The sequence below is a fragment of the Delphinapterus leucas genome, chromosome 13 (assembly GCF_059928025.1).
Source record: "Delphinapterus leucas isolate spDelLeu-1000000601 "Yukka" chromosome 13, BTC_Dleu_Yukka2, whole genome shotgun sequence".
Lineage (NCBI taxonomy): Eukaryota > Metazoa > Chordata > Mammalia > Artiodactyla > Monodontidae > Delphinapterus > Delphinapterus leucas.
In genome coordinates, this window is record NC_143141.1 from 5,042,623 (window position 1) to 5,053,318 (window position 10,696).

Below are 10,696 nucleotides of genomic sequence, written 5' to 3' on the forward strand. Positions count from 1 at the left end.
CCACCCTAATCCCCGCCACCCTTTGAGATGTGCTCAAGAGCCTTTTGGAAAATTCCCCGGGTTTCCAAGGGAAAATTTTCTTTATAGATGAAGCAAGCCCTCTAGTGGCGATTTTGCAAGTTACAACCTCTATTTTACGATTTGTGAGGAGGTGGGTTCAGTTTCTTCTTTCTTCTAATGACACACTCAGAGCTGGTTCTCACTAGGAATTGATGTGACTTCCATTCCTTGTTACTTTTTTTCCCCAAAAGAATTCTACACTCCTTTCCCCAGTTTGCAGCATCCCTGAGAAACTTTCTTTTTGTCAACTGTAATCTGTGCAACTCATTCTTAGCCATCAGTCTGGGGTTCTCTGTCCCCGTGCCCTTCTCTGCTGTAGAATCGCCGGCCTCCTGACTTCACAAGCCACATGCAGAGAATGACATCCTCACTGGCAGTGTGTAAGCAAACACTTTTCTCTGAACAGTTTGGCCACGAGCTACAGCTGCAGCGCATTTGAGTTTCAAGGTGTTTCAATATTTACCCCCAAAGCCACGCCATCTGCCATGTCAGTCATATCTAACGCCTACACTTGTGCTGTTCTAGTCTCAAAAACAACGGAAAAGGCACATTTCGACTATCTAGGATAGGGTGCTGGGTATGACGTGAAGCCACTAAAAGCAAATAAATCTGAAATCCGTGCTAACTCAGATGGGTCCTGCGGCTTTTGGAAATTGCTCTCCCTCCTTCTAAAGCATTTAAATCAACAGACTAAATCCACAGAGCCTCTTAAGAGGACAGCTTTGATGTCCTTTTCGGGATCCTAACCAATCAGAAAATGGCATGTCGCTTGTATTTAGCACCCATTGTTTACGCCATGTAAAACAAACATAAGTACAAAGGCAAAAAGAAAACTCCTGGTGACCAAAGTGCTTGTGGTCAAATGAAGAAGAGAGCAAAATAAACAGGTGGAAATCAACCGGGAAGCTGAGCCCATCAGAAATATTAAACACAAGCAGGATCGCTGCTGGTTACTCAATGCTCTACAGAGTAGTCCCAACAAGAAGGCCTGCGGTTCCCTCAGATGGAATCCAGAACTTGGTTCATGCACCTTGTAAGAGACAAGCCATCCTTGACTTCTCTCCTTCACTTCTCACACCCAAGATGTATCTGAATCCATCCCCTCGCTGCCCCTCCTGTGCCAGTGGCTTGGCTGAGTTCTCAGGGCTCTCTGCCTGAGCAGCTGTGACACCCTCATGGGTTCAAGAGCTCACGGTCATTTCACCCCAGGCCCCAGCATCCGTTCTCCACAGAGCCCCGTTTCTAAAATGCGCCCCGGATCTCATTCCCACTGCAAATGCCATCAGTGACCTCCTTGTCCTTTGCACCAGTGTCCAAAGTGTGCTGAGGACTTTGATGCCTCAGGATGTTACTACTGACAAGTGAGAAGGGGCCTCCATGTGGGAAACGACAAAGGTGACTTGTGAATCACCAGGGGGCGCTGGGGAGAGACAGGGACAGTACATGGTAGTTTCCTCTGGAAAACCTTCCCCAACCACCTGCAGGTAAATGAAGCCCTCCGTCCCCTGCACATCCTAACACGTTATACACACTTACCACATAGTTATGTGCTTTACACCCTGTGAACACATGAGCCCTTGAGAGGAGGACCATGTCCAGGGTGTTTGTGGTCCACTGTACCAGGCGGTGGAACTAAGAGAAAAAACAGTACGTTTCTGAACCAACAAAGTTAGGTCCTCGGTTCAAACTTGAGCTTTCTGTCGAAAGTGAGGACTGAGCTTCATGGTTTTCTGTTGTGAAATTTAAGACTCACGAAACCTAACCCAAAGTAGGGAAATAGAAATACAACACCATTTATGGGGGTGGAAGTGGATAATTTAGTTCATCAAGGTAAAGGGAATAAGGATTTGTGAATTTGTAAATGGTCATCTAAAAATATGAATCAGTATTTCTTTTTTTAAATTAATTTTTACTAGAATATAGTTGCTTTACAATGTTGTGTTAGAGTATTTCTTACTAAGGTCACTGTGAAGGCGTCTGTAGCCCATGAACAGAAAACAGGAGAATGCAGCTAAAGCAAGTCCACAGGAAGTGCTAAGGGCCCATCAGCCCCACCTCTACCGCCTGGTGGGAGGCTCACACCCCTCCCCGACCCCCCTCAGCCCCTGCACCAGCCCATACCCCTGCCCGCTCCAGCTCCACCACTGTTCTGTGAACCGTGCTGCACGGGGGGTTCGGTGGTCCCATCAAGATGGCATCACAGGGCTCCAGAGTCCCACAGAGCCTGCTCACAGCACCTCCGCACGTAAAGATTATAACGGCCTGCACTGGCCTCTTTCACCCTGACTCTGCCGTCAGTTTTACACGTTCTCCTCTTTCCAAGAACAGAATCTCCATCCTATTAACAACAGCAAAGCATTCTACAGGAAATCTGTAGAAGTTAGTCAGTGCTTTACAGTTGGTGCTTTTCTAGTGTTCTCTAATTCAAGTTAGAAACAAATGATTTTCCTTATTTGAATGAGCAACTCTATAATTCTTGACATTTTTGGAATTACAGCCACCTCAACTGAAAAAACTCCACAAACGTCACCTTCTTATGTCTAACATTTGTTTACAAAATTGAACTGGCTTGGAACGAATGTTCTAAGAATTCTCTATCACGTATGAAAAAATTAGAAACACCATGGGTACCATAGAGCTGGGAATGGAAACTACCTAAGAAAACAATTAGCATTGGAGGGAGGTCCCGTAATAACACAGAGGCTCATCTGCGCCTGGTGTTCGTGTGCAGGGCAGAAAGCATATTTCAAGCAGATAGCAAGGCGACGCTAAGTTTATGTTGCAGTCAAGAGAGGTCTTCCGTCTCTCATCTGAGCATTAAATTAAATACATTCAAAATAAGCACTGGGTTTGAGAACCTTGGAATAGCTGTCATATATCAAGATTCATCAGTATCCTGAACTGCACACACTATATCGGAGGCCAGTCTCCACATGACTGATGGCTGAGAAGTTGGGCAGGGCAGACAAAGACCGGTTCTCTTCCTGCCCCTAATCAGCTGTGACTTCCAGGGAGCCCTTCAGAGATCTGGAGTCAATGTCCTTGTAAAAGGGGCGTGTGGAGGAACTGCACTGTCCAAGGTCGGCTGCTGCACATTCCACGGGAGCTCCTCGGCCCACGCGGCTTTGTGCTCGCTGCTTATGGGAACATGGGTAAGTTACGTAGCCTCTCTGAGCTTCCCCTTACTTCTCTGTAAGGGGGAAAGACGAAATCATAGCACTCACTTCTTAGGATTTTTGCAAGGATTAAATGAGATTCTCATTTATAGTGCCTGGTCCAGTGTCCGGTACACAGTAAGCCCTCAAGAGCTTCTAGCAAAATGAGATACCACTGCACACATATTAGAATGGCCGCAATCCAGAGTACTGACAGCACCAAATGCTAGAGAGGATTAGAGCAACAGGAATGCTCATTTATTGCTGGGGGGTACACAAAGTGGAAGATACTTTGGCTAGTTCTACAAAGCTGGATGTTGTCTTAACATACGATTCAGCAATCACACTCCTTGGTGTTTACCCAAAGGAGTTGAAAACTTATGTCCATACAAAACCTGCACACGAATGTTTATAACAGCTTTATTCATAATTGCCAAAATTTGCAAGTAACTAAGATGTCCTTCGGTAGGTGAATAGATTTTTAAAAAAAGAAAAACTGTGGTACACTCACACAATGGAATATTATTTAGCGCTAAAAGGAAATAAGCTATCAAGCCATGAAAAGACATAGAAGAAATGTAAATGGGTATTACTAAGTGAAAGAAGCCAATGTGAAAAGGCTGCATACTGTATAATTCCAACGATATGACGTTCTGGAAAAGGTAAAAGTGTGGTGACAGTAAGAAGACCCGTGATGGCCAGGAGTTAAGGGGAGCGAGGGATGAACAGACAGAGCAGAGGGTATTTAGGGCAGTGAAAGTACTCTGCATGATACTATAACGGTGGCTGCCTGTCATTATACGTTTGTTCAGACCCACAGAATGCACACCAAGAGTGAATTCTCATGTAACCCACCGGTGATAATGACACGTCAGTGTAGGATCATCAGTCTAGCGGTTCGAGTGAAGGATGCTGATAATGAGGGAGGCTGCTGGGATCAGGGTGCGGGCAGAGGACATACGGGAAATTTCTGTACCTGCTGCTCAATATTGCTATAAACCTAAAGCTGTTCTTAAAAAATTGTCTATTCACAACTTTTAGCTGTGGTTATTGTTATATAAAATCCCCTCTGGCTTTAGACTCTGACGTCACATGTAGCCAATATATATTTGTTGAACGAAGTTCACGTTTACCATGCATTTGTGTCACCCTGGCCTCTGGTGGTGAATTGGCAGAGACGTCATAATTCTTACGTCTGCATTGAGCATTTCCATAGCGCCTTTCCCTGATGATGGTTTTGCCTGAGCTGTTACCAATTTTGAGCCTTTCCCACCCCCTACAATTGCTTTGTATGCAGCCGATTACTATTATTATATTTAATTTCCAAAGGAGGAAACATGCACAATGGGTCCTCATCGAGGAGGTGTAATTTGGGCATAAATAACGCCTCAGGTGAAACAGGTGAGGCACAATTTGCATCTTGGCATTAAATTAGAAGTAAACCCCAGGAATATTTTATTCCTGAAATAACAATCACCAAGTGGAAAAACAAGAGTGATTAACTAACGTTCCTTGGCTTTCATAATAACTTGGTAATAAATTCAGAGTTGGAGCCACCTGCTTATGTGCTGGACGGCTCTGGACCTGCAGCAGCCCAGCCTCTCCCGCTGGAGTGCACTGAGTGTCCGGGCAGGTCAGCAGACTAAGCATCAGAGAACCTGGGTCCCATCACTGATGCTGCACTGCCATGGCCACAGAACCCTGGCAAGTCCCTGAACTTTTCTCAGCGTCGGTTCATCAGTTTTGGGTGGGTCTGGTTTTGTTTCCAATTTATGGAATGAAGATAACACTCTTTCTGATCTTCCTATCTCACAGGGTTAAGGGGAGAAAAAGATAAATGTGGCACAGGCAGATAAAAAAGACAACTCCTAAGGTGGTAACTGGATCAGTGCTCCTTCCTTTAGGTGGGCTGTTGTGTGTAGTACTCATCAATGGATTATCCTTCAGCCTCAGAGTTAAGACCAAGGCAAAGTGGGGTGAGGGCTTGACTCACTGATGGCTACAAACAGCCACAGCATTACCAGAGATGTGTTCAGACCTATATCCATCATGCTGGCCACAAATCACAGAGCACTGAAATGAATCACGCAAGCCCAACCAATGATTCAAAGCACTGAATACTTACTCAAGGCCCATACATGCAGTTTAAACTGTATGTCTTCTAAACTAATAGTTAACACGAGTTTAGCTAAGTTCTTTTGCTAACCCAGGCCCCATTCACAGAAATGGAATACGTTCTATGTTGCTGACTTAGCAGACCCCACCTTGATTAAGGTTACATCACCAGTAGTGGGACACTGATGTCCTGCATCTCAGGATACGATGCACCAAGAAGGCTACATCATCTCTGTGATATTCTCTCCCAAAAGCCATAGCTCCAACTTGTCAAAACATCACACAATCCCAAAATGAGAGACACCTGACAAGGTAATTGACCGGTACCCTTCAAAAGTGTCAAGGTCGTGAACAACAAGGAAAGACAGAGGAAAGGTCACAGATGGGAGGAGGCTACGGAGACCCTGCAACTAAACGCAGTGTGGGACCTGCACTGGATCCTGGAACAGTGAAGGACATTGGAGGAAAGGCTGGTGAGATGGAAAAGAGTGTGCAGTTTTAGTTAGAGGTATTGTACCAGAGCGAATTTCTTGAGAGTTGTCCTGTGGTTTCTCTGTCTATAGTTGCAACTGCTCTGTAAGTTTAAATTTATTTAAAAATAAAAAGTTTTGAAAATATCTTGGTGCTTTGATGTTCCAGTCCCCATGCACAACAATTCCGAGGAGATACTGGGACCGGGATTGCATGTGGTACAGGATGGGAATGACATCTACCCTGCTTAGATCGATGCAAAGGGTCAAAATGAACATGGTTGTTATTTCTACAAAAAGTATATCTGTAATTAGTTTATGCCAGACTGTGGACAAATGATTGAGAATTAGTTTGATAAGTTCCTGCCAGCAACCCTCTTATTCCCTAACCCACCACTCCTCCTCCGACCTCCCACCCGCCTGCAAAAGGGAAGTTCCTCCCTGAAATCGCCTGTTCCAGTTCTTGTGTCGACCACTGCTAAGGCACCAGCTCTTCCCTCCTTACATTGTTCCCATGAAGTATGCCGTTAGGGGCTCAGAATAATAAAGACCGCTGTCATAATTAAGCTCTGGGATGTATTTCAAAGACTCTCAGACGTCAGAGATGTGGAGGACCCAGCAGGTCATCCCAGCCCATCTCCCTGCCAGTGCACAATGGCTGTGTGGAATTTGGCAGGTCTGTCATCAGGCTATAAAAATTCTAAACTATTCAAAAAATTACCACATTGTATAAATTATGATAAAAAGTTTACCTTATTCCTGGATGATTCTTGAAAGTAGAGGGGGAAGAAAAGGAAGTCATGAATAGCTTCCTAAAAACAATTACTGTCCTATTTAGAATATATTTTCCAAGGTGAAAATGTGGTTATTTTCCATTCAGCGAGATAGCCTGTGCTTATTGTTATGCAAGAGTTGCCTCTCTGCATCTGATAAATTAAAATTTAGCCCTGACCCCAGCTGTCCCTCAAACGATATTATGAATGCGGTTTGCCATAGTTCCAACTTCTTCTGGCTTATGTTTAAGTGCTGGACTTGAACACAGTTGTATGTGAGGCTGCCACTGGCTCAGAACTCCTAGCGCCAGTGTCAACATTCCCCAGGAATGAATGCTACAACAAAACCCTCTAAGGACCTTCAAAGAATGATACTTAAGTGCCTGTACCTTATCAAGTTGGGTGTGGCCTTTTCCAATCACAATCGTGAAATGTACACATGGACATATAAATCCAGCAGAAAAGGGCAACAGCAACTATGATAACAAAAGCAGGAAGTATTTTCATTGGATAGAACTTGGAGGAAGATTGAAGAGAATCACTGAAACCTAAGGGTTAATTCCGAAATACATCCTTGGGTTATGTTTCGATGATGTACAAAGTGGAAACCTGGCAGAATAAAGGATGAAGGTGGATGAAGTCCAGTGAAAAACGTGACCACTATGTCCATCACAACCACTCTTCCATGCTGGGCACGCAGAAACGGGCACAGAAACATGAATTATGTCAATATTTTCCATTTTTCTTGAGTTTTCTCTACTTGGCACATTTATTTCACCTTTAAACATATAATATGGAAGAGAATGTAGGTCTGTGTACTATGGGAAAAAAGGAGCATTATAGCAAAAACCACGCCTGGCCTTTCTTTACAAGTACCATGTTAGCTGGGTACATCACGTCTGTCATAAGTCACGGTGGAAACTCCCATATGAAGCGTATCCCAAGAACCAGAGTTCTGTGTTTGAAATTCTTCGTCACTCTTCTTTTAACGTGACTGCATGGAAAATGTATGCAGATGGGCCCCTGTTTATAAACGGTCGGCCAGTTGGTTGAAACTTAGAATGCATTTTCCCAAAGCTCCAGTGTTGTAAACAATAGCCTACTTCCCAGGGTAGCTCACAAAAGCCTCCTTATCAGAGCTGGTATCATGAACTTGCCCACCTCTATACACAAAATGCTTTAAACCTAAGTGCTTCAAGACCTATTCATTCATATAGCACCAGGGCTTAATGCCAGCAATCCAGCACTTCTGAATTCTGAATCCTGAGTCTACAGGATAAGAATGGTCATTTGTATGAAATGGTTGTCAAAAATCGATTGCTCATGAAATCTGAGGATCATGGTATTAAAAATAATAGGTAAAGTTTCAGATGTTGAAATTAGCAAGAGTAATAAGACATTTATATGACTATAACAATGAATGGGGGCAGATTAGAAACCAAATACTCTGCAGAAGACATAAACCCTGAGATAGAACTGGGTGAATAATCAATCCTCCACTGATACAGACTTCTTGATTCCCTCCACGGTACGTAAGCAACACGAACACACTGCCTGCTCCTCTCGCCCTGTTACTCTTACAGGTAATATGAACTGACCTATCGTGGGGCGACTGCCCCTATATTTTCCTTTCCAGTTTTGGCTTGGCTCTTTGGGTTGCCAAGAATGTGGACTCCCTCAGCTAGTGTAAATGGGGGAGGGGAATATTCGAACAAAACAGATGGTACAAGAAGAGAAAGTCTCACAAAAAGCCAAGAACAAGACACAAAAAGGCCTAGGCTGACTGGATCCTTGAGTTGGAGGCCAGGAGGCACCAAAGGCCACAGCAGCAAAAGCTTCCGGACCTCACGACAGCCATCTGGTATTCATGGGGCCCCTCTACACTCTCATGTGGGTGACTTCCTGACCCGCTGGCAAAAAGCTTCATGTGCTTTCTAATGTCTCCATCCCCCTAAGCCTTCTGACTGTTCCCATGACGACTGCTGGCTTCTGTCTCTACTACTTCCTTATGACACCGAGCAGAGCCCTGTAGGGCTCCTGGGCACGAAAGCCTTTCTGTGTCCCCCATCCATTTCTTGATTACAGGAAATAGGCTTCATTCAGCCTCCAGGACCTACCCTGAGTTCCAACAAGCAGGTTCAAACAGTTACTAATCAGGGAAGGGAGAGGATGCAGAGACAAGGGAGGAGCAGTCAGGACACAATAGCGCAGCCTTGGGGCAGGGTCCTGGTTCCCCTCAAGGGATGCACAGAACAATATCTTTGAGCTGTTTTGCAGGTACTGAAACCCCCTCCAGGCGGGAGAAGTTAACTGTCTTCTGCCCACAAGCACGGAGACCCCAGACCTGTTGGAACCAGAAGGTTGATGATGCCGACTCCCAATGACCTCACCACCAGCCAATCATAAGAGTGTCCATGAGCCAATCACGCTATCATGGAACCATTACTATGAAACACCTCACGACCCCTCCAGGTTGGGACACAGAGTTCTGAGGGCATTAGCCCGCTGTGGCCCCCTTTGCCTGGCAAAGCAATAAAGCTATTCTTTTCTACTTCACCGGAAACTCTGTCTCCTAGAATTAATTTGGTGTTGGGGTACAAAGGCTAGATCGGGCTTCACTCACACCTCTGCATATGCCCCCAGTATAAGTTTCTGGGAGAGCAGCAGCTGGGGGAGAAGAGAGAAAGAGGAAGGGGAGAAGGAGAAGAACCCAACTGCCCAACTTTTGTCCCGGGCTACGGTCCTAAGTCACGAGCAGTTGGATAGACTATGGACTGGCTGTCCTGGGGCCAGGAGCCACATCTTGACACAACTACCTGTTCTGGTTTTGTGGCATAAACTAGGGGCCTGGTCCCTAGAAAGTATAACAGGAGCCAGTTCTGTGACATTATTACTACCTTTTCTTATGAAGTATGTTTCAACAAAGTGCTCCAAGGAAATAGGATATTCTTAATGCAGTCATGCTTGGTGTAGGTGAAGAGCAAGCAGGACCTGGTGAGAAACATCAGCCACCCCTAACTTTAGCTGCACTTAAACTCCTCCTGCTAATTAGTACACATTAAAAGAGAAAGACAGAATCCAGAATATTTGCTAACTTCTGCTCTGTTCCAACTCTTTAAAGAATGACTTTCATTTTCCTAAATGAACATAAATAAGCCACAGAATATTTGTTTAATATAAACATTTATATGCTGCTTCTGTTTCTTCTAAGTCATCAATAAAAGTGACCTTGCTCTGGGCTCGCCTCACCCTGACCACTTCCCTTCACTCACTCAGCCCTTCATTCATCCAGGTGGTGTTTACTCAGTACCTACTGTGGAGACTCCATCACAGAGGGGTTATCAGCAACACCCCTTAGCTGGGCCATCGCTGGGGAGAGTTAACTACTATGACAGATGGTAATCTTGCACCAGAACCAGAAGGGATGTCAAAATCATAACCAGGGGCTTCCCTGGTGGAGCAGTGGTTGAGAATCCACCTGCCAATACAGCGGACACGGGTTCGCACCCTGGTCTGGGAAGATCCCACATGCCGCGGAGCAACTGGGCCCGTGAGCCACAACTACTGAGCCTGAGCGTCTGGAGCCTGTGCTCCACAACGAGAGGCCGCGATAGTGAGAGGCCCGGGCACCGCGATGAAGACTGGCCCCCGCTTGCCAAAACTAGAGAAAGCCCTCGCACAGAAACGAAGACCCAACACAGCCAAAATAAATAAATAAATTCCAAAAAAGAAATCATAACCAGTTTTCCTGATGGCTCTTTTGCAAAGATAACATGTGACAACCTGGGACATGAGCTGGCAACCTTGTTTTCCAAGCTTTTTCAAAGAATGACTCTTTCAATTTCACAGATAGAAAAAGTAAGCAATGTCTTTCTTGAGATCACAACCTACATCAGCCATGAGTAGAAGCAGTGTCTTCACTTCCACTTTCCCATAAATAGTAGCAATTCCGTTAATTTGTCCCGCCAGGGATAACTTTCTATTACGTGTGACCTGAGACATGTTTAATACCCTTTGATCATTCACAGGGCAGGGACTGGATTCCTCCTCTCTGGTTAACAGCTGCACAGAGCTGCATCTTCTAACTAAGTCACATTCTAAAACATTTTTATTTCTCTAATCC